Here is a 21067-nt window from a genome sequence, read left to right as displayed (position 1 = left end):
CGCTGGTACAAAGAGAGGTAAAGGGAACCTCCAGTACATTCATTGGCCCCAATGGAGAATTTTCTGGTGGGTCTCTACTTTTTTGTACCCTGTCACGTCAAGAATTTTTTCATCCTGCTGGGAAAGTTTTCTAGCCCTGAGAGAGGACTTTGGAATCTTTAACTCAGATTTCCCAACAGTTACTTCATTCTTTAAAGCTGACTCACATTTTATTTAAACACCTTCTTTAGTTTTAGGCTAAGCAATAATATCCATGAAATCACAGTTTTCACTTCTAACGCACACTACAGTAAGTATATATGTGACTTAAAATTTTAAAAGAATCTTCATCCATGCCTTACTTTGAAACATCTTGTGCACCCCTAGTGGTGCACGGGGCCACATTTTGGGATAGTGGCTTTAGAAGCTGAGGGGAGCAAGGGGTATCTACCCACAGGGGGTGGTGAGAAGGGGGCATCTGCATAGAACAACGGATGTTCTCTCAGCACCAGCCCCCCGGGCGGCCTCCATCTTGGTTTAGGCGCTGCCATCTGCTCTGAGAGAGCAGCCTTTTGTGAAAAGCTGTGGGAGGATCAGCCTGGCTGATTGGCTGGAGCTGTGCCCAGAGTGCCCAGATGTACATGTGCCCCAAAAGAGGGGGCACAGCTGGGGTTCACTGCCTCCCTTGAGGTTTGGTTTTCTGGTGAAGCTCAACCCTGCCTCCCACTTTCCTGCGGTGCATTCTGCTCGAGTTGGCGGTGAGGGAGAAGGCCCACTGCGGCACTGTGAGCTCCCTTACCGCCGTCTGCCTGCCATTTGCTGCCACTGGGGACATGAGATTGCTTCCATGGAAACAGAACCATGGATTGTTTTTCCAGAAAACGTCTCAATCTAATTTGTGTGGAGCTGCACTGTGTGTGTGCGCGCGCACGTGTGTGTGGAGTGTTTTAGTCACAGAAGAGGGGTGAGAAGAGGAAGGGAGCATTTACATAGAACCCCCAATTTTCCTTGAATCCCAGGGAGTTAATTATTTCAGGTGAGTGTTGGAAGTCATGGAGACTGCGTCTAATTAAGGTGTGGTGTTAGGAAGACCTCACCATTATATTTGACTAGGGTACTCAGAAATTTTTGAATTCTGTTTGGTCTAGACAGTTCTTCTCAGGAGGTCTCCCTCAAAAGAGGGAGGCCCACAAGGGAGGCAAAGTAAGGCAATGGAACAGTATTTCTACTTAGCAGTTTCCTCTAAGCCCTAGTGCTGGACTTCAGTAATTGGGCTGAATCTCCTCTACAGGTCCTTTTTTTGAGATCAGGCAGGGCAACACTGCCTCAAAAATGAGTGTTTTTTGACCCCTGTTTTTCTTTCAACCTTCAAATAGGAGTCTTGGATTTTATGCAATGGAACAACAGGCCAGACTCCCAGCAAAAAAGAAGCCAAAGAGAGTTGGTACCTCAGTGATGAGAATGAAGTTGGCCTATGCTGCCCTCCTGAAGCCCCAACTGGTGATAGATAGATAGATAGATAGATAGATAGATAGATAGATAGAGGGTGGGGGGGGAAGGAGACAGAGAATGAGAGAGAGAATCCAATGGGGAGAGAAAATAGAGGTGAGAGCTACTCAAAGCAGCTCAGACATTCTTACCAGTCTGGCTTAAAGGAAGGAAGTGAGAGAAGAGAAAAGTTGCAAGAGCCTTGAACCTGGAACACCTCATACCTGCTGCACTGATATTAAGATATCAATGCAGCAGGTGTGATTGATACTACACTGCTGCATTGATATTAAGATACAGCATTTATGTACCTTGTGAACTTTTGTTCCATTAGATGCTCCACCCTGTAGAATGGTGGTCCAATAGATTGTTCTAAAATTTAAACAGTTGAGATGAGAATTTCTCCTTCTTGGAAATAGATTGTCTTGCTTCCTCCAGAGAGAAGAGAGAGGTCTGAATCAGCCTAGCTCTTGAACTTCTACCATAAAGAGGTTTAGCTTCTGCCTAATGTCTCTTTCTTCTTTCCTCTTATGACAATGACTTTGGGTTTCACCAGTATGTCAAGATTAATAATGGTTCATCTCGGTACTAATAAAAATAACTCCAGTTAGCTAGTATGAGATGCCTGAAACCTTCCCCAAAGCCCTTGTTCTACATTTAGGAGAATAGCACCAGCACACAACTGTGCTCCAAAGTAGTTATAGCTGGGTGATTGTCTTAGTCTACAGTTCTATGTCATCTATTGAGAGACTGGAATTGGACACCATGTTTTCTGCAGATGGCTGAGCTCTTAGCAATGTGCCAAGCCAGTGGATATGCCTTCAGGAGCTTGACCCCAAGCAAGTAAGCAAATAATTGTTGAATGACCAAGTAGTTACATTTCCTTGCTATGTTGTGGGATTAGAACTCCTTTAGGAGTGAAAAAGATTTGAACAACAACTTTACAGTGGCCACTTTTAAAATTCTGGATTATCACAAAATCTTCAAGGAAAAAGAAATCATGTGGGGTCTTCATACCATCCGACAGATGGAGTCTACTGTCTCATTCTGTATGTTAGTTCCAGCTGCCCTCTTCACTTGAAATATCTTTCTTCCTCTTCACCCTTCAAATCATGTTGGTTGTTTTTTTTCAAGACCCCCTCAACATCAACTTGTGTGTGTCTTCCTGTCCACTGAAACTGAAGTCCTGATCTCTCTCTCTCTCTCTCTCTATTCGTATTGATATAGCTCTTCACTATCTGTTTAGCACTTGGCACTTGCCAGATTATGTCACCTTTTCTTTGTGAATTTTGCTTCCCTGACTTGATTATAAATCAGAACTGTGCCTTGTAATTCTCTAGATCTTTCTTCATGTATTAGAAGAGTGTTTGACATACCGTGAGGCCCAATGTATATTTTGGAATTGAAAATCAGTCCTGGGAAATTTCCTTCCAAGTAAAATGAAGTTAATGCTAAAATCTGTGTCAATGGTACTATGAGGACTAGAAGAGATGCTGTCATAAAGCATCTAGACCCAGGCACATACTAGCTCCTCAATAAACGTTATTCCTTTTCCTATCCTTCTGGGCAAGATGTCCAGCTTTGATTTATTAATAACTCGTATGTAAGCCATTTGTTAATACTCAGGAAATAAAAAGTGGTGTTCCTTTCCTAATCTTACTGTGGTTTTGGGGAAAATCAAAAGATCTGTGTTTTGTTTTATAATCTCTATACGTTGAATTTCCTGTCTTTCCAGAGCTGCAGTTCTTTATACTCTATTTTTTGCCTTCCCCGCCTCCCAGTGCCACATGGCATGCATTTACTTTGAAAATGAAGCACATTTCAATTTTGTTTCAAGAATTTCAGCATACCCCTGCCCATCTCTGGAGATCTGTGGGATGGCTCCTAGCCCCAGATTGCAGGTACCACTGCGTAGCATCCATCAGCCATCATTCAATCCTGGCTGCCTGCTTATATTGCTTCTGTGCTCCCCATTGGCACTGCCCGCCTGGCACTCACCCAATCCGGTCTGACACTTGCTGCTGAGGATGGGGAGGGGACCCAGGCAGGCTTCCAGTTCTTTCATGAGCTGGGTGCTGCCTGCAACCGGCAAACTGTGAAGCCCTGTTCTAAGGCTTCAGAGGTCCCCAGCATGGTGGAGTGGGGCACTGAGCCATGGGAAGTGTATAAGCAGAGAGCACAGTGGAAAGTAAATTAGCTCTTGGCATTGAGTCCTGCTGATATAAGCTCTTGATTTTTTTTTCACCTCTCAAGTACCACTTAAGTCCCTGTGCTTGCTTCCTCACAAACAATGGAGCTGAATGTTCATTTATTTGCTTGGAAAGGGTTGGGCTTTTCCCCCTTCTCAGTTCCGAAGGCTTGAAGTGCTCAGCTGTCCTCTTTCCAGAAGCTTGCACCCCCTTGGCTTCAGTGTCTTTTGCGCTTAATTGCAAATTATTGATTTAAAGGGAATACTTTTTAGCTCTTGCAAGATTCAGTTGCTCCTGGGTTGGACTCCCCAGCAGGACACTCTAGGGACTCCAGCTGGGAGGGGAGGGGAGGACCAAGGATATTAGGATTTTTTTCTGGGTGGGAGACCACACTCTTCCACTCGTAGACTTATTGGATGCCAGAGCTGAGACCTATTTTACTGAGAAGAAACTGAGGTCCAGAGATTGATAAAGCTTTTATACCCAGAGAGAGTGGAACTTGCAATTCCACTGATTAATCTTCACCGAAAACCTCAAGAGGTGGGGATCTTGTTCTAAGGCAGAATTGACTCAGCAGATCTGGGGTGATGCCCATGATTTTACATTTCTAACAAGTAGCTCCCAGGATATGCTGATGCTGCCTGTACCAGATCATACTTTGAGAAGCAAGGATCTAAACTATAGCATGGGCTCCTAACTTTGTCAGCACTTTGCAATTATGTGTGAGTTTTAAGAATTACTGATGTTTGGGGTCCTATCCCCAGGAATTCTGATTTAGTTGCGGAATGCCCTGGACAATGAGTGTTTTTAAAGCTTCCTAGGTGGCTTCTGTCCAACACAATAGTTTCCTTAGGGAATATCTTTCAGCTGAACTCCCCAAGCCTTCCAAAATTTTGTGCAAATACGCATCATCTGTATAGAGATGCCCTCGTACATGCATGTGTGCATGTACTTCATAACTTCAGAAATGTTGGAACCAAAAGAATAAAATAATAATTACAAGAATATAATATATTTTTCCTGAGCGCCTACTCTGTACTTTATATGCATTACTTCATTCATGTATCACTAAAACTCTACAAAAATGTGAACCTCTAATCCCAGAAAGGCCAGCCAGCATTCCCATTCTTCCATCAAGTTTGGCAGAGTTGTGACCACTCTATTCATAAGGCATCTCAGACTTAAAGAACATCAGTCCCATGTGTCATATGGGGTCATTGCCAACCCAGGCTGGGTGAGGAGGTGCGGGGTTCATTTTATGACTTGCAAAGGTGGGGCTTCCGGGGAGCGGCAGGGGCAGGAGCTGGCCACATTCAGAGGAAGCAGCTGTGGAAATAGAAAGCCGGAAAGCAGCAGCAAGCTAGCCCTGGATGATTTCATTGATCTGATTGGTGGGTATGAATTTCAGAGTCACAATCTCAGTTGTGCAAAACAGATTCTTTGTCTCTGAAATTGAATTGAATTTAGCTCTTAAGCTCTCTCTGGTGTCCATAGCAAAAACATACCTAATTATTTTAAGAGAGATGCAGATCTTTCCACATTTTTTTCCCTCAGTGTCTTTGGTGTAAATACTCAGTTGATCTGGGCTCCATTTCTCCTTTCCTTCTACAAAGTGGGTTGGGTCATGGGTAGGTGGGCTTATTGTCTAGGCATCGTGTGTGTGTGTGTGTGTGTGTGTGTGTGTGTGTGCACCTCTGTGACTCGGTCCTGTCTTATGTCCCTTGCAGTCGCTCCCTTCCCACCCTTTACAGGTCCCCGCAAGTGTCTCTGCATCATCTTTCTCTCATCTGTGAGGTTGTATAAGACCTCCTTTGCCACTCCAAAACAAATATGCATTTAGGTAAAATTTCCCATGTGCCAGGCTCCATTTTAAGTGCTTTATATATGTGAACTTAGTTCTGATGAAAAGAGTATGTACATCACCCTCATTTTACTGCTGAGGACACTGACACATAGGGAGGTTAAGTAACTTTCCTAAGGTTACATGATGGAGTCATGATTCAGTGTCACTTGTCTCTAGAACCCACACTCTTACGAATCTTACTAATTGGAATCCTGAATGTCCAGGAGGACTATAGCACTGGTGAAGGAATTCGATTGGATGATTTTGTAATACTTCTCAACTCTGACTCTGTCTCCTAACACTGTATGGACCAATAACACCGTGGATAAATCTTCTACTCTGTGTGTGTGTTACAGACACTGTACAGTTGACCTTTGAACAACACAGGCTTGAACTGCATCTGTCCACTTACACGTGGATTTTGTGTAGTACAGTACTGTAAATGTATTTTCCTTAGGATTTTCTTAATAACATTTTCTTCTAATTCATTTTATTGTAAGTATATAGCATATAATATGTATAACATATAAAATATGTGTTAATTGACTGTTTATCTTATCAATAAGGCTTCTTGTCAAAAGTTGGCTATTAGTAACTACATTTTTGGGGACTCAAAAGTTATATGCAAATTTTTGACTGGAGGAGTTTGGTGCCCATTCACCTCCCTACTTGTTCAAGAGTCAACTGTACTTCCTTGTTTCTTGTGCTGTTGGAGCCATCGATCTGTTCACATTTGTGTCATATGCCTGTCTTCCCCTTCTTACATCTTCTACGAGAACAGAATATTGCATTCCCCTGTATAGAGTTTCAATGTCTTAAGGAACTGGAATGGCATTGAGTTAGCCCAAAGACTAAGTTTTCCTGATGGAAGGAAAGGGAGAGGAGAGAAATAGAAGGGACACGACAGGCTACACAGAAGACAATTCAAGTTCAGTGTTTCCCTTTAATTTGATTCATATTAACCTCCTGATCTGTAGTACTTTGGAAGAACATCACCAAAAGAGAGATTTTCAATTTCTCCAGTATAGCAATGGCTAATGATCCCAGAGACAAACTACCACCTTGTGTCTTGCTCTTTCCCTTTCAATTTCCCAAAGTGAGTATGAGGGTCTCTGGACCCCGCCAGTCCTGAGCGATGGAGCGATTCATTTTACATAGGATTTCGTCTCTACAGTCCCTCCCTGCCATAATTAACACCTCGGGGAGGGAATTTAAAATCAAGTGCTTCTTTTTCAATTACCACTTAGAAAACTGTGTAATAAAACACCACGGCAAGTCTGCTTGCTCTTTTTGAAAGTCTAATTAATTCATTTGCGGAGGTTGCATCTTGCCTGGCACTGTGTCACTTGCTCATTTAAAAAGGTGCTAAGGCTTGGAATCTGTGGGTCACCACTTGAACAAATCCATTTTCATGTCCCGTTTTTGGAGGCTGACAGAAGAGCAGTAGAAACTGAGACAGACAAGGGATAATAAGAATGTCCTATGACCCAACAAGAGAGCTTACTTTGGGCTTCTCAAAGAATTAATCACCAATCTCACCCTGTATCCTAGGAAGCAGGAGGCCTGGGTCTAGGCCTGGTTCAGCCACTAAAGGGCAGCATGACCTCCAGCAGGCACCACCCTTTGGTTTTTTAGCCTGTTTCATCCCCCCCGCCCCCCGAATCTCTCCCCCAGCTCTATTGTTTTAAGCAGATGTATCTCTGGCTATCACTTTGCTTACTAAATGCACTATTATCTTTCACTGATTAACCTGAAACCAATCGGATTCATTGCATTTCATTTATAATATGCTTGCTGGACAAATTTTTGGTGAAAAGACTTGAAGAGACAGAGATTCAAAGAAGTCAATTGGTTCACCGATTTTTGATCTCTCTCCCTCTCCTCAAGATAGTTTGTGCGTATCGACAGAACTCTAGCTACATGTTATCTGGGTGGGTTTCCTTGATAGGTTCCATTTCTCAAACTTGATCCTCATATTGCAATAAGAAACAAATGTACATTTAAGGGAATTGTTTAATTTCCTATAATATTATCTCATTAAAGTTTCCCTACATTACCAATCAAGTGCTTCTAAATATTTCTTTTCTACTTAAGGGTACAGGATACTGTGGCCACCTGCTGAGGCTTATTGAGCTGGCTTTCTGGGTCCCTGGAGTGGGCACATGGCATGAGAGTCCACATGTGAAGAAGAGAAACCAGAGACCTGAGTGACTCCATCTGAGCTGGAGAGAGCACAGATGAAGGTGAGTTTGGAGGCCAGCAAGAGGGAGTAAAGGTGAGACAAACTGCCATGGGCCCAGGTAGGCAAGGAGAGTAACCAGAAGTGAAGAGCAGGGCTCTGAGGATGAGGGAAAGTGTAAGATTGAACAACATAATTAAGAGGAGCACAAGAGTGTCCTCATTTACAAGTGGCCAAACTGCTGTTGAACAGATGAGTTCTGTATCAAAACTTTTACTTGTTTTTAATTGCTCTAGGCACACAAAGTATGGCTCCAGACACCTTCCCGTCAATATCTTCTGTCTGTCCCTTGAGAAGAGCAATTGATCTGAGGCTTTCAGTGTCTAAGTTACATCATAAGAGGACTTGAGGCAAAGCTTACGTGGTAATGTCTTCTTGGGGAAGGGGGTAGTGGGTGTGGGACACTAGAGTTTCAAGGGTGAGGGAAACAGGAAAGTTGGGAAAAGAAGGAAAGAAACCAACCAGTTACATAGTCATGTGGCCATCTTGGGACAGGCTATCCCGAACACTGTACCTGGGAACCTTTCGTTAGAGGCAGGAAGGGAGAAAAATTTACCTGCTGAGTCATAGTTTCATCTTGTCTCTTGTTGGTGAAAGTTTACGCTCCACATTTCAGGATTTTGTTACTTGGCCCCACTGAGTTAATGCTGGAGAAGTGGATCCCGTGCTCCGTAGTATGGAACTTTGGCTGAATCTCCAAAGGTGAGAGGAACCAGAGTCTGCATAGGTCGAGACACATTGAACCTGGGCACTGGAGCTTCTGTGGCTTCTGTCACACAGGCATGATGGAAACTCTGCTAGAGCCCACCACCTACATAGGGGAGGACGAGGCAGCCAATGGTACCATGTGGCTGAGACAACCAGTGATACCATGTGTCAAGGACTGGAGGATGGAAGAGGCTAAGTGAATATAGTGAGGTAGTAAATTAGGTCCTATGCTCTTATGCATAAGGAGTTTTAGGACTATAATGATAGGCTGGCTGGGGAGAGAAGAAATGTGGCTTTGACTAAGAGAACTGACCTGATATTAGAGATGGCTCTAGAGATATCCCCTTCTCCCAAATGACAATGGTCAAGGGACATTGGAATTCAAGGTACTGACTGGTCACTATGTCATCCGTGGGGTCTTTTAGACCCTCTACTGACACTAGTCTGACTCCCTGCCAAGTAGCTGGGAGTGGGCTGGGCCCAGTGAATCCCATTTTGCTTGAAGCAATATCCAAGCAGGGGCTTTAGCCCTCTCTTGGAGGATATTACAAATAGGTTTGCAACCCAGTTCCACATTCTATCTGCTATTAGGAATGTTGGGATCCTGGCCAGCTTGGTATTTACTGTCTTAGGAACTGAGTGGGCTGAACTGATTACTAACTAGGAGTGAACCAAGTTACCTTGGCCGAGAAAGTGGTAAGGCACTCTCCCACCACCACTACCACCACCCAAGAGGGTAGAAAGTTGGAATGCTACTAAGATTGGGTTATCTCAAAATTAAATTTGAGCAAGATTATTGGGGAAAGGAACATTAGTAGGAGGAATTTAAGCTTTACTAGGTCAAATGGTACCCCCTTCACTCTCCACCTCCTATCTTTGGTCATCTTTGTCTTGGAATCATCTTTGCTCTACAAGTCATGAGATGTAGATAGATCTTGGAATCATCTTTGCTCTACAAATCATGAAATGTAGATAGAAATGTGACTATTTCAGAAAATGTTTCAGCTGCTGTCTCACTGAGTTATATGGGTCATCCACATTTGTTTCTAGAGAGAATGGGGTCAAGTAAGAGGCTCTAGTACAGTCAAGAAGTCCTTGGCACATCATGTGGCCTAAGTCACTTCACAAGGGCTAGGGCTCTGTGTTGGAGTTTAAAGCTAACTCTCCAGTCAAAAGTGTTTATTTGTCTGGCTGTATTCTTCGTTCAGGTATCTTTTGACCATTTCAAAGTGCTAAGAGTGATAACAGAACAGGTTTTGGGTGTTCAAAATCATGAGTCCTAACCAAATATCCTCTTCTCACAACATGACTTATGCATATGTAAGAATTATATTCTAAACTACTAAGACACGATTTTTAATCCTCTCTAAGTCTTCCCTCAGCCTCTCTACCATTAAAAAGACATCATTAAGTAGAATGGACTGCAGAAAACAGACTCAAATTCCTGGCCTTTGTCAAGCAAAATAGAACTTTTCATTGTAAGAGGTAAGTTTTTTTAGAGTGATAAAGAGTTTTATGTCTAAACAGGCTAAAATCCCAAGATTTAGCATACCATTTATCTATAACAGGATTTTTTTCAAACTTTTTGGTTTCAGGATTCCTTTACACTCTTAAAAATTATTGAGAACCAGGGCTCCTGGGTGGCTGAGTTGGTTAAGTGCCTGACTTCAGCTCAGGTCATGATCTCGGGGTGGGGGGGGGGTGTCCTGGCATCAAGTCCCAGTCCCGTATTGGGCTCCTTGCTCAGCAGGGAGTTTGCTTCTGCCACTTGCCCTACTTGTGCTCTCTCTTTCTCTCTTCCTCTCTCTCTGTGTTAAATAAGTAAATAAAATCTTTAAAAAAATTATTGAGGATCCCACAGATCTTTTTTTGCAGGGGTGGTGGTGGTGGATAGGTTATATATACCGATATTTGCTTTATTAGAAATGAAAACTGATATATTTTTTTAAGAATTGCAAAAGAAGATGATAAAATCTACTTTCTTCTTCTTGAATTTATACATAAGCCTAAAGACAATTTTAGATTTTCAAAATAATGATTTATTGAACAATAATGAAATTGTAGAGGCAGAGGTTATAGCAGATATAAGTGAAGATAGCTTGTAGAAAATTGTAGAAGTTCAGTAGAATCCCTGAGAAAAAAAGAGAGTTAATCTGGGAAAACATACATGTTCATACCCTAAAAGAACAACCCTGGAAAATTCTGGAAAGCTTAAGAATATAAAAACATATATATCTTTAGCTATCAGAGCCTTGACATCATATGTCATGTGGTTTCTGGAAGAATCTATTGTACACTCCTAAGAATGAGTGTGAAAAATGCAAATATTATCTTTGCATTATTATAAAAATAGTTTTGACTTTGCCTACCTCCTGAGAGAGTCTCAGGAACCCCAGAGATCCTCAGGCTGCACTTTAAGAACAGCTGATTTATACAAAGGGTGAACATATGTAGGATAGTCCCAGCTTATGCTTGTTTTCCCTGTTAATATGGTTTTTACAAATACTTAACTCTTAAAAGTTTAGATAAAATGCTATATGGACAGTGTCTACAAGCAAATAGAGTATTTGTTTAGGCAGTTTTCCTTTGGAGATGTTTAAGAATTTTCTAGAGAACAATTGAATGCAGACTGAATCCCTGATGTGTCTTCTAGGAAGACAAAGCCAGTGGCCTAACTCTGGGTTGAGCTCCTTTAGGGTGGAAGAGAGATGATGAAAATGCACATTGTCCAATGGGTACAGAGTTTCATTTTGGGAAGATGATCAAGTTCTGGAGGTGGATGGTGGTGGTGGTTGCACAACAATGTGAACATTCTTGATGTCACTCAAAATGGCTAAAATGGTAAATTTTATATTTCGTATATTTTACCAAAATAAAAAATGTGCATAAGTTTGGGAGTGTTGCTCAGGAAGACTGTCAACCTTATAAAGAAGCCCTGAATATGCCCAGAAGAGAACAATGGATCTGAGATGGACAGAGGATGAGTGTGGGCCTCTTAGTATCCTTGAGAGAATCTTGTCTGTGTGCAGACATGGTTTGTATCAATCAAGTCTTGCTGGAAATACTGACCTCAGCTAAGTGTGGCGGGTTTAGGGGCTGTCCCTGAAAGACCAAGTGGAAGGAAGTCTATCTCTATAGAAGCTCAAGGAGAACAGAGGGCTGCCTATCCCAGATAAGCCTCTCACTCAGTGTCCTCCATGTACACTCTGATCACCTAGAGTTGGCCCCTGAACGAAGGGAAAGAGCAGACTCTTAAACTGGCTGACAAAACCCTGAACTGACCAGGGAAATGCTACACAATCAAAATACAACACAAAGCACATATGGACATTTTACATTTTCTAATAGTTATAAATAAAGTAAAATGAAACAAGAGAAATTAATTTTAATAATATATTTTATTTATCCCAATATATCTAAAATATCATTTCAACCTATAATCAATATTAAAAAATGATTAATGAGATATTTTACATTCTTAATTGTACTGTCTTATAGAAGTCCAGTATTATTTATTTATGGCACATCTTAATTGGCACTAGCATATTTCAAGAGCTCATTAGCCACATGAGGCTAGTGACTGATGTACCAGACAATGCAGAGTAGAATTTAAGTGAGAATACCAAGCCCAAAAAGAAACTACCAAAATGACCAGATTGACCTGGAAATTATTAGATTATGTTTTTATTCAATTAAGGGGAAGTGGAAGTGTTGTGTATTTTTGCTAAGAGTGGAAGCATTCAATTGTCAGTGTGATATGTTGTAACTTTCCCAGTCACCCACATGGTGAGTGTGGAAGCATACTCCTCTATCAGAATGAGACCCTGAATGATTAGGATGAGTGCAGCCACCTGACTCCCTATATTAGATAGGTAATAGAGCAAGAAATAAACTCTTATATTTAGGAGATGTTTATTGTTATAGCAAAATTTAACTTATCCTAACTGATACATGCAATTATATACTATATTGGCTAATTAAACTTCTAAATATGTTTGTAGTAAAAGTTCATTCTTCTGTTTTAAGTATTTCCAGGATTTCTAGCTAAAGGAGACGGGAAATATGCCACTCATTAATATCCTGTGAACCTACTTAGCTGGGAATATTAATGAAGAATTGCATGAAGGGAGATATTGAACAAACAAGTAGAAAAGCTGTAATTTTTTAAAGTCAGTTTCAAAACCAAATTTTATCCATCAGTGCCTATTGAAAGATACAGGCAGGAAAACAAAATTTTAATCCTGCAAAAGCAACGTTGATAAGTTATTTCTACTTCAAACACTAATCATGACCTATTAGAGAAAAATAATCCTGGCATTGGTCAGACCTTTTCTCTACAGAGTTTCAAACATTTACCACTTATTTGGAAACTGATGCTTTAAACAAAAGAAATTCTAGAATCATGGATGAACTGAATATTCCTCCCATTCTTAAATAAATGGAAATAATAAAGCCCAATTTTTACTAACTTCCTCAGACTTTGCACTTGTCAGTGCAAGTATGAAACAAATATGAACTCATGTATATTTATTTAAAGTATTTTGTAACTATATATAGAACTTCAGACTGCAAGGACTTGTCATTCTGAAACACAATTAGAATTTTTCATAATGAGTACTAAAAAAAATCTCTCAATTTCTAAACCTTCCTTTCTCAGGTCAAACTTTTAAATTATCTAACTCATTTTCTTTGAAACTCCCTTTGCACTTCTTTTAGGGCATGGAATTACCTTCAATTCTTTCTCAGTATTCAGATAGATACAAAGAAATTAGTGGACCTGAAAATTTTACTTTCTCTACACTGATTATCATGTTCCAGTTGTCACAGGAGTAAATTCAATTTATTATTTCTCAAATACACACTGTATACATCATATTGTGCTTGGTGCTATGAACAAATAATGGAAATGGAAGATATATTACCTACCTTGAAGAAACGTACAGCCTTGCTGAGGATACAGATAGGAAATGGCCAAATGACTAATAACATAGTAGAAGAATTAAGGGACTGAGGGAACGCTGGGGACAGGATGGTATAGAAATAGAGCACTGGCTGGAAGCCTGGGGACTTGAATTTTAGCTCTCATTATGAGTATGTAATAATTGTACATCTGTATGAAATAGGGTGCTTCATAAAGCGTTTTCACACATTATCTCATTTCACAACAACACTGAGAAGTCAATATCATTATGATCCTCATATGACAAAGGAGAGGACATTGATGTTCTGAATGTTTTGTGGTTACCTACACTAAAACTCATTAAAAGACAGATATACTCCTCAGACTTTCACCTCCAAGCCTGCCTCTCTTTCTGTTTCACACAGAAAGAAACAGAAAGGCTGTATGACCTTAGATAAGCCACTAGACTTACCTGGATCTCACAATATAGTCTATTAATTGAGAGGTTTGGCCTACGTCAGCATTTTCCAATCTAGGTTACAGGGAAAACATTAGTCAGTGACAAACATATTTAGAAAATGCCAAGTTAAAGTTTAACAGTGTCTTAGTTAAAAAATAATTATTATTTTCTCAAATGTATACTAATGTATTTATTTTAGAAATAGATTTTAATAGAATGTATTTTTTATATAATGTTTTTATTATTAAAATTATTGATTTCTTAATTATAATAACTTTATAAAGACCTCTTGAAGATTTTAGGTGCTACTGAACATTATGAATAACTAAGAGAAATTATACCACACATACAGGGGTTCTGACCACATTTTTTACCACTTACTTTTGTGGTGGGAGGGCACAAAGCATGTAAAAGATTGGGGTATCCTCCCTTTAGGAGATGCTGAGCTAAATTATTTTTAAGGTTGTTGGATATCTCAAATTCTAAGAGTTCATGTTAGTAAGTGGTGTTTGATGTTTGATGTTGGAGAAGTACTGTCAGAGGGTGGAATTGTTGGATGGAGTTTCCTAGAAGATGGATAGGTGTGTGCAGAATGGGAGGCCAGACAAGAAGACATTCCAGGTAGAAAAACCAACATAACCAGCATTGGAGATGTCTGTCCACAGAAAAAAGTGCTCATTGATGAGTGGGAGAGCAGTAGGAGACTGGACCACTGGGTTGAGATCTTGAATGCTAAATATATATTGGACATTATGGTAAATCCTCAACTTTCTTTCCCTATTGGATAATAGCAAAACTCCTAGGGAACCAGACTCTCAGCTCAAAGGGTGTGTCTTGGCAGAGGGACAGTCTCCATTCATTTACAGGTGATGGGTTCAAGAATCAGTACGTGACCCAATTTAGGCTGAGGAATATTATTATTTCCCATAATGCTGTCCTTGTCTGTGATCCCACTGATTTCCCTGACCTCACAGATGTCAGGTTTGGTCATGAGGCTCACTTTGATCTAGGAAAGAGAGCCCAGGTGTGGTTCTGGTAACATCCCATATAAGGGCTGCCCATTCAGTCTGGATCCTGGAATGAAGACTATAGGAAGCAGAACTACAGCCAACCTTTACTGAATGTGTTTAATGTGCTAGAAATAAACACTTGTTGTAAGCCACAGCAAGTTTAACTTGCTAAAGAAATGAAATGAAAGGTCTACTGGATATTTTTGGGAAAGTTTTTCTTTACTCTTAAAAAAAGCTACAGGGAGTAAATCTACTGGGAGTTATCAAGGGTATATGTAGCCCAACGCCACCACGAGGCAACATAAATGATAGAGGCCAGGCATGGCATGAAACCAATGTTGGAGAGATGCAAAGAAACTAGATCCTTAACATCTTGAACCATTGGATCCTTGTTCTGAACTCCAGATTTCTTTGTTTAGACCAGTACAAGTTGAGTTTCACTTGCAAGTGAAAGCATCTTACCTGATTCATAAAACTAACAGTGACACATGATCCTGGGGGTAGCAAGCCATTGAAGGATTTTGAGAGGGCAGTGATGAGATAAAGGCAATTCATGAAAAAGACTCATTTGGCATTTGTGAAAAAAAAAAAGTTCAAAATGGATTGGAAGAGAGAAGACAAAGCAAGAAAACCAGTTTTAGGAAAATTACAATAATCCAGAGGTAGTAGGGAGTCAGGATGAGGGAATATAATGAACACATGAGAAGCGAGAGGTATTTTGAAGAATTGACAGGACTCTGCCTGAAGGAGAAGCAGGTCTCAAATGCTTCCAAGTTTGCAGGACTATGAGTATGGTGAAGTCTCTGATGGAATATGGAAGAGGAGACAATGGAGATGATGATAGTTTGTTTTGGGACATAATGACTTTGAGGTGAAAGCAGGAAAATAATGTAGTTAAATATACTTGTGCAGAATCAAATAACTATGTGCCAGACACTAAAGATATTGGGAAGAATAAGACCCAGCCCATTCCTGTGGGATCCCCACTGCCCAGAAGGGAAGTAGTGGCAAACAAAGGAATTGCAGATGAAAATTGCAAGGTTTAGAAGTAGCACAGAGGTAGAAGATCCAAGGGAGACATTTACTTATGCTCTTACAGATATCGAGTGGAAGCTTGTGAGAAGTCAGAACTATCAGAACAGATGTAGGTATCTTTTGTAGAAAGGCAGTAGTCAAAGCCATGTAGAGGATGAATCATCAAGGCCATCAAGAGACAGGGAAATTCAGCGTAGAACAAGAAGGCGGATTTGGGTTGGTGACCTGTGAGTGCACTTACTGACTAAATAAACTTGGGCTAGGTGTTTGGTGACGTGAAGCTTTGGTTTCCTTCTCTATGAAGAGGAATAAGAGTGGCTACCTCCTTGATTTGTTGTGAAAATTAAACGATATAACTCATGTGACGTGCTTTGCACTATACCTAGAACCTGATAAATCCTCATAAAACGTTGCCTTTATTATCTTCATTATCATCATTACTACTAGTAATATTTATTGCTACATGACAAACTACCTCAACACAACCATTCACTCTGTCACAAATCTGCAATTTGGTCAGAAGTCTGCTGACTCTTCTCTGTTCCATTCAGTGTTACCTGGAATGGTTGAAATGGGGCTGGGAGACCTATTTCCAAGATGGCATACTTCCATGACTGGCAAATTGGTGCTGGATTTGGTTGGGTGCTCAGCTGGGGGCCTCAATTCCTTATGCAACTGCCTCCAGAATGCTGTTTTGTCTCCATCACGGCATGATGGCTGAATACTCTGGAGACAGGAAGTGGAAGCTGCCAAATTCTTAAGGCCAAGACCCAGAAACGAGCCCTGTATTTATTGTTTTTGCTGTATTCTTTGATTAAGCAGGAATGAGCCCACTCAGATCCAAGGGGAGAAGACATAGACCCCACCTCTCAGTAAGGAGGATTGTGGCTTTCATCTACCATGTAATAGAATCAAAAGGGCAACTGAGGAAAGCCTGCTATTGGGAAGCAGAGTTGAAGAAGTTTCAAGAAGTTTCAAGAAGTTTCATATTCCTTTGAAAAAAAGTGTTTGAGGCATTAAAAAGCTAAGCTTTTATAACATATTTAAAAGGAATTGTGCTATAACATTCTATTATTAAAGCTCGGAATTAATCAAAAGTTGAAACAGATGACTATCTTTTAAGCTTAACAAAAGAGCTAAGAGGTCTGAAGGAAAACTTCAAATTATAGTACCAGAGAATGCTAGATCTGAAAGGACCTTAGAGACCCTCTAAGCAGGCCTTTGTTATGTGTGGGTTGCAGAACACACTCTGGGGAGAAAGATGTATTACAGACCTCACAGCTGGGGTATGGGTGATGTTTTCAGCTGGGCATTTGTGTAGACTCAGACACATAGTCACACGCGTTAGCATAGCATTGCTTCTCACGTTATCATTTCATGCTTGTTTTGGAGTGAGGGGGAATAAGTGAGAAGTATTTCCTCAAATGAAGACGTCAACCACAGTTTAATTCATCCAAACATATTAGCCTGAAATGTCACTTTGCTTCTATTCCTCACCAAATACTCCTTTGTGTGAAACACTGTATTTCAAAAATGGCTTGTTGGTCTGATAAAGAGTAGGCTTTTAGAGCTGGTTTGTCAAATTCTCAGATTTTGCAGCCAAATGATATGTAATTCTGTCCTATTGCTCAGATCTGGCCTGTCTAGTCCAGTGAGAAAATGAAGTTGGAATTTTCGTGGGCTATCTAGAGAGCACTAGGTGGAAGGAACCAAGGTTCTGATCCAAAACTTAGCCCCTTACCAGCTCTGGGTCTTTGGCACGGTTGCTTTACTTCTGGACACCTCTGCCCTCTTCAGCAAGGCAAGCAAGCACTCTTCTGTGAAAGGTTCTTCTCCGTACTTTGGTCAGGGATCGATCCTGTGGTAGAGGTTGCTGGGAGAAGTGAAGAATCCAACAGATCCTCTTACTGAAAGACCCACTAGTCACAAGGAAGCACGTTTATTGAAACACAAGCTGCCAAGGGTCCTTGAATTTCCATAAAGCTTTTCTGAGGACAGTATATGAGAAATAAGTTCCTTGATTTTAACTGTGCCACGATAAAGTTCTAATATATCAACATTCATATAATGAGAGGCATCCACACGTCTCCTCAGGCAGTTGAGGGCCTTTGTTTGTTATTTTTCAAATAATATTGTGCTGCTGACTCATGTTTGCCTTGCACCCTGCTGTGACCCCTCCATATTCAGGGCCCTAATCACGGTCCTCATTATTATTAATAATCAGTGCCTATGAAATTATACTACACTCTGGCTTGTTATCAAGTCCTGAAAGTATGCAAATAGATTAATCAACAAGCTCCCTTGCTTCAAACCTTGAATGGAACTTGAAGTATGGTGGAAGTATTTGCCCTGGCTCTCGCTTGTCTCCTCCAATCAAGCCTGAGGTGTGTTTTCCTCCTAACTTTTAATTGCATGACCTCTGAGAACCTAATTTCCAGAAAACCCATTTATTATTTTAATGCTCATTTGGCATTATTATTTTCCCAAAGCAATCTTTTTGTCTCTGAATCTCTTAGGAGAGTTAAGAAGCAAGCCAAGAAAAGCTTCATTTTCTCTTCCTGGCCCTCAAAGGAAGCAGAAATGAAACATTTAAAATCTTAGTTTCTAGTTGGGGATGGGAGGAGGGAGCAAGAAAGGAAGGGGTGCGGGGTGGCGGGGAGGGGGAGGGAGGGAGAGAGATTGGAAGGCACTTGCGTTGGTCCCAGATGGAAAGCAATCCAGCAAATTGCCTTTAAACAGCAGTGTCCCTGCAAATAGGGCACTCTAGCTGTTTCGTGTCACTTGAAAGCATCTTGTTGATATTTTTATAGATTTTATGATACATTCTAAAGCATGCGTCAAACAGCCACTTGGAGTTCTGGCAGTAATGAACATTGTTATACTCACAGTCTGAGTAGTCTTTACTTCAAAGGGAGGCGTTGGTCTGATCTTTCATCTTCTCAGTTGTTGCTTACCAGCTTCCTTCAGATACTGTTTGAACTAAAAACCCCACATTTCCTGGTTTGAGTGAGCAATTCCCCTGACACTTCTAATCCTCTCACTTGGAAGCTACTAAACTGTGATTGAATGATGCCATTAACAAGAAGGAGGTAAATACATTTAAACATGCAGACTTAGACTTTACTCAAATAATAACTGGCTTATATCTTCTTTGTTTACAATAAGTCTTGTTTGTTTACTGAAACAGGGAGCTTAAGGAGGGAGAAAATTAAACGAGGAGTGAATGAATGAATGAATGAATGCATATCATAAGTGGTGGTTGAATTTTGTTATTAAATATCCTTCTCACACTACTCTATGTGGAAAGATAAGAAGAGGAAAGAAAAGTAGACATTCCATTCTTTGGAGATGGTGAACTGGATTTTTCACAAGGTAAGTAACTTTTATCTCTGGTCAACCTTATTTTGGTTACTTTCTGCTAAGAACCATTTACTTAAGCCAAGTCATTTTGCTCACTGATCCCTGAACAATACTAATTTCAGTACAACACTGGGAGTAACAATACTCCCACCACTGAAAGTTGTTTTTACTGTGTGCCTATTTAAAGTTAAATATAAATTAATTCGGGTTAATACAACTGGAAATTTTGTGCCTCAGTTGTACCAGCCACATTGTGAGTACCTAGCGTAAGCTAGTGGCTACTGCACTGGACTTAATGCAGATATGGAATATTCCATCTCAGAGAGTTCTATGGATATTGCTGATCCAGAGACTTCTTAAGTGCTCCTTATTTTTCCCTAATTATGATTAGATGTATTAGCCATCATCTTTGGTTCAGACACATGCATGCATGGCCCATACATTTATTTGTTTGTTTGTTGTTTGTTTTAATTCTGTAATAAATATCCAAAAACCATAAGTTGAAATTAAAGCCAGGACCTTAAAAATAACCTATAAATAATCACGTGTTCTCCCCCTGCCCACATATCATTCTGCTGTCTCCTCCCACCTGACATTACCATCATTATGATTCCTATGTTGATTCATGCCCTTGCTTGTCTTTTGTGTATTTCAAAGATTTCCTTTTTAGATATTCATAACATTTTTGTGTTGTGTGTGTGTGTGTGTGTGTGTTGTGTTGTGTGTAATTTTTGGATATTTTTTTTACTATATAATATGCTACATGTAATGTTGGAAGACTTTTAAAATTTATCATGATATTATTGCATATTGCAGTAGTTCATTTTTCTGACATGTAACATGCTATTTACTGTGTAAGTATATCACAGCTCTTTTATTTACTCTTTTGTTGATGGGTTTTTGGATTACTTCAGGCTTTTGCTGTTGTGAACAGTGCTCCTATGAACATTCTTATACATATTTACTATTGAAAATGTGCAAGAGTTTCTCTTGGGTATATAACAAAGAGTAGAGCCATTGGTCATAATATATATGAAAGACTTTAAGAGACAGTGGCAAGCTGTTTTTGCAAATTTACTCCCACAGCAGTGTAAAAGATATCCTGTGTTCACATCCTTTATAGCACTTGGAATTGTAATTTTTAAATGAGTCTAAAGTGATATCCCATCATGGTCTTGATTTCCTAGTCTGCTGATGGTGTTAGACATATCTTCAAGTGTTTAATGGTTATATGGCCTTCCCATTCTTAAATGCCTGTTCACGTCTTTTGCCCATTTTTTATGTTGGATTGTTTGTGCTTTTTAGTAGTTCTCTATATGGTGTTGATACAAATCCTTTTTCAGTTGTGCGCATAGTAATATATTCTCCAGTTTTCAACTTGTTACTCACATTAGCTATGACATTTTTAGGTGAACAAAAGTGTTCTTAATTTTAATACAGTTAAATATATCAGTCTTTACCTTTATAGCCCCTTTTTGATATGTTGTCTAAAAATATTTTTTTCACTTCAAGATTTAAAAGGTTTTCTTTTATTTTTTTTACTAAGAGTTTTAAAGTTTTGTCTTTTCATTTATGTCCTTGGTTCACTTGGATTGATATTTGGCCATTAAGTGACATAGAATTTCATTTGTATCATTTTCTACATTGATGACTCTTTATTTCTAGTTCCATTTATTGAATAATCCTTAGTTTTCTTCACTGATCAGACATTCCACTTTTGTCCTAATCCAAAGTTCCACATACTCATGGATCTAGTGATGGTTTTTCTAATGTTCAATTTGTCTATCTCTGTATCAATACATACTGTTTTAATTACCATGGTTTTATAATCATTCCTGATATCTACTTAGGACATG

At 40.0% G+C, this 21067-nt stretch overlaps 1 long non-coding RNA gene across 3 annotated transcripts in view; it reads left to right on the top strand.

Moving 5' to 3' along the window:
• Positions 1-863: 863 nt before the first annotated feature.
• The window catches only part of LOC140616487 (uncharacterized), a 36925-nt gene continuing 16721 nt past the window's right edge, over positions 864-21067 (top strand). Inside the window, exons 1-6 of one of the 3 annotated variants that reach the window (XR_012016957.1) lie at positions 864-1015; positions 2246-2310; positions 7594-7742; positions 7975-8102; positions 8355-8440; positions 9818-10253. This is a non-coding gene — a long non-coding RNA (uncharacterized lncRNA). Of the gene's footprint in view, positions 1016-2245; positions 2311-7593; positions 7743-7974; positions 8103-8354; positions 8441-9817; positions 10254-21067 lie in introns of those variants that run through there. The other 2 variants (XR_012016958.1, XR_012016956.1) reach the window with 2 other exon arrangements.

The sequence above is a fragment of the Canis lupus genome, chromosome 24, assembly GCF_048164855.1.
Source record: "Canis lupus baileyi chromosome 24, mCanLup2.hap1, whole genome shotgun sequence".
Taxonomy (NCBI): domain Eukaryota; kingdom Metazoa; phylum Chordata; class Mammalia; order Carnivora; family Canidae; genus Canis; species Canis lupus.
This window is presented reverse-complemented; position numbering and strand designations above follow the sequence as displayed.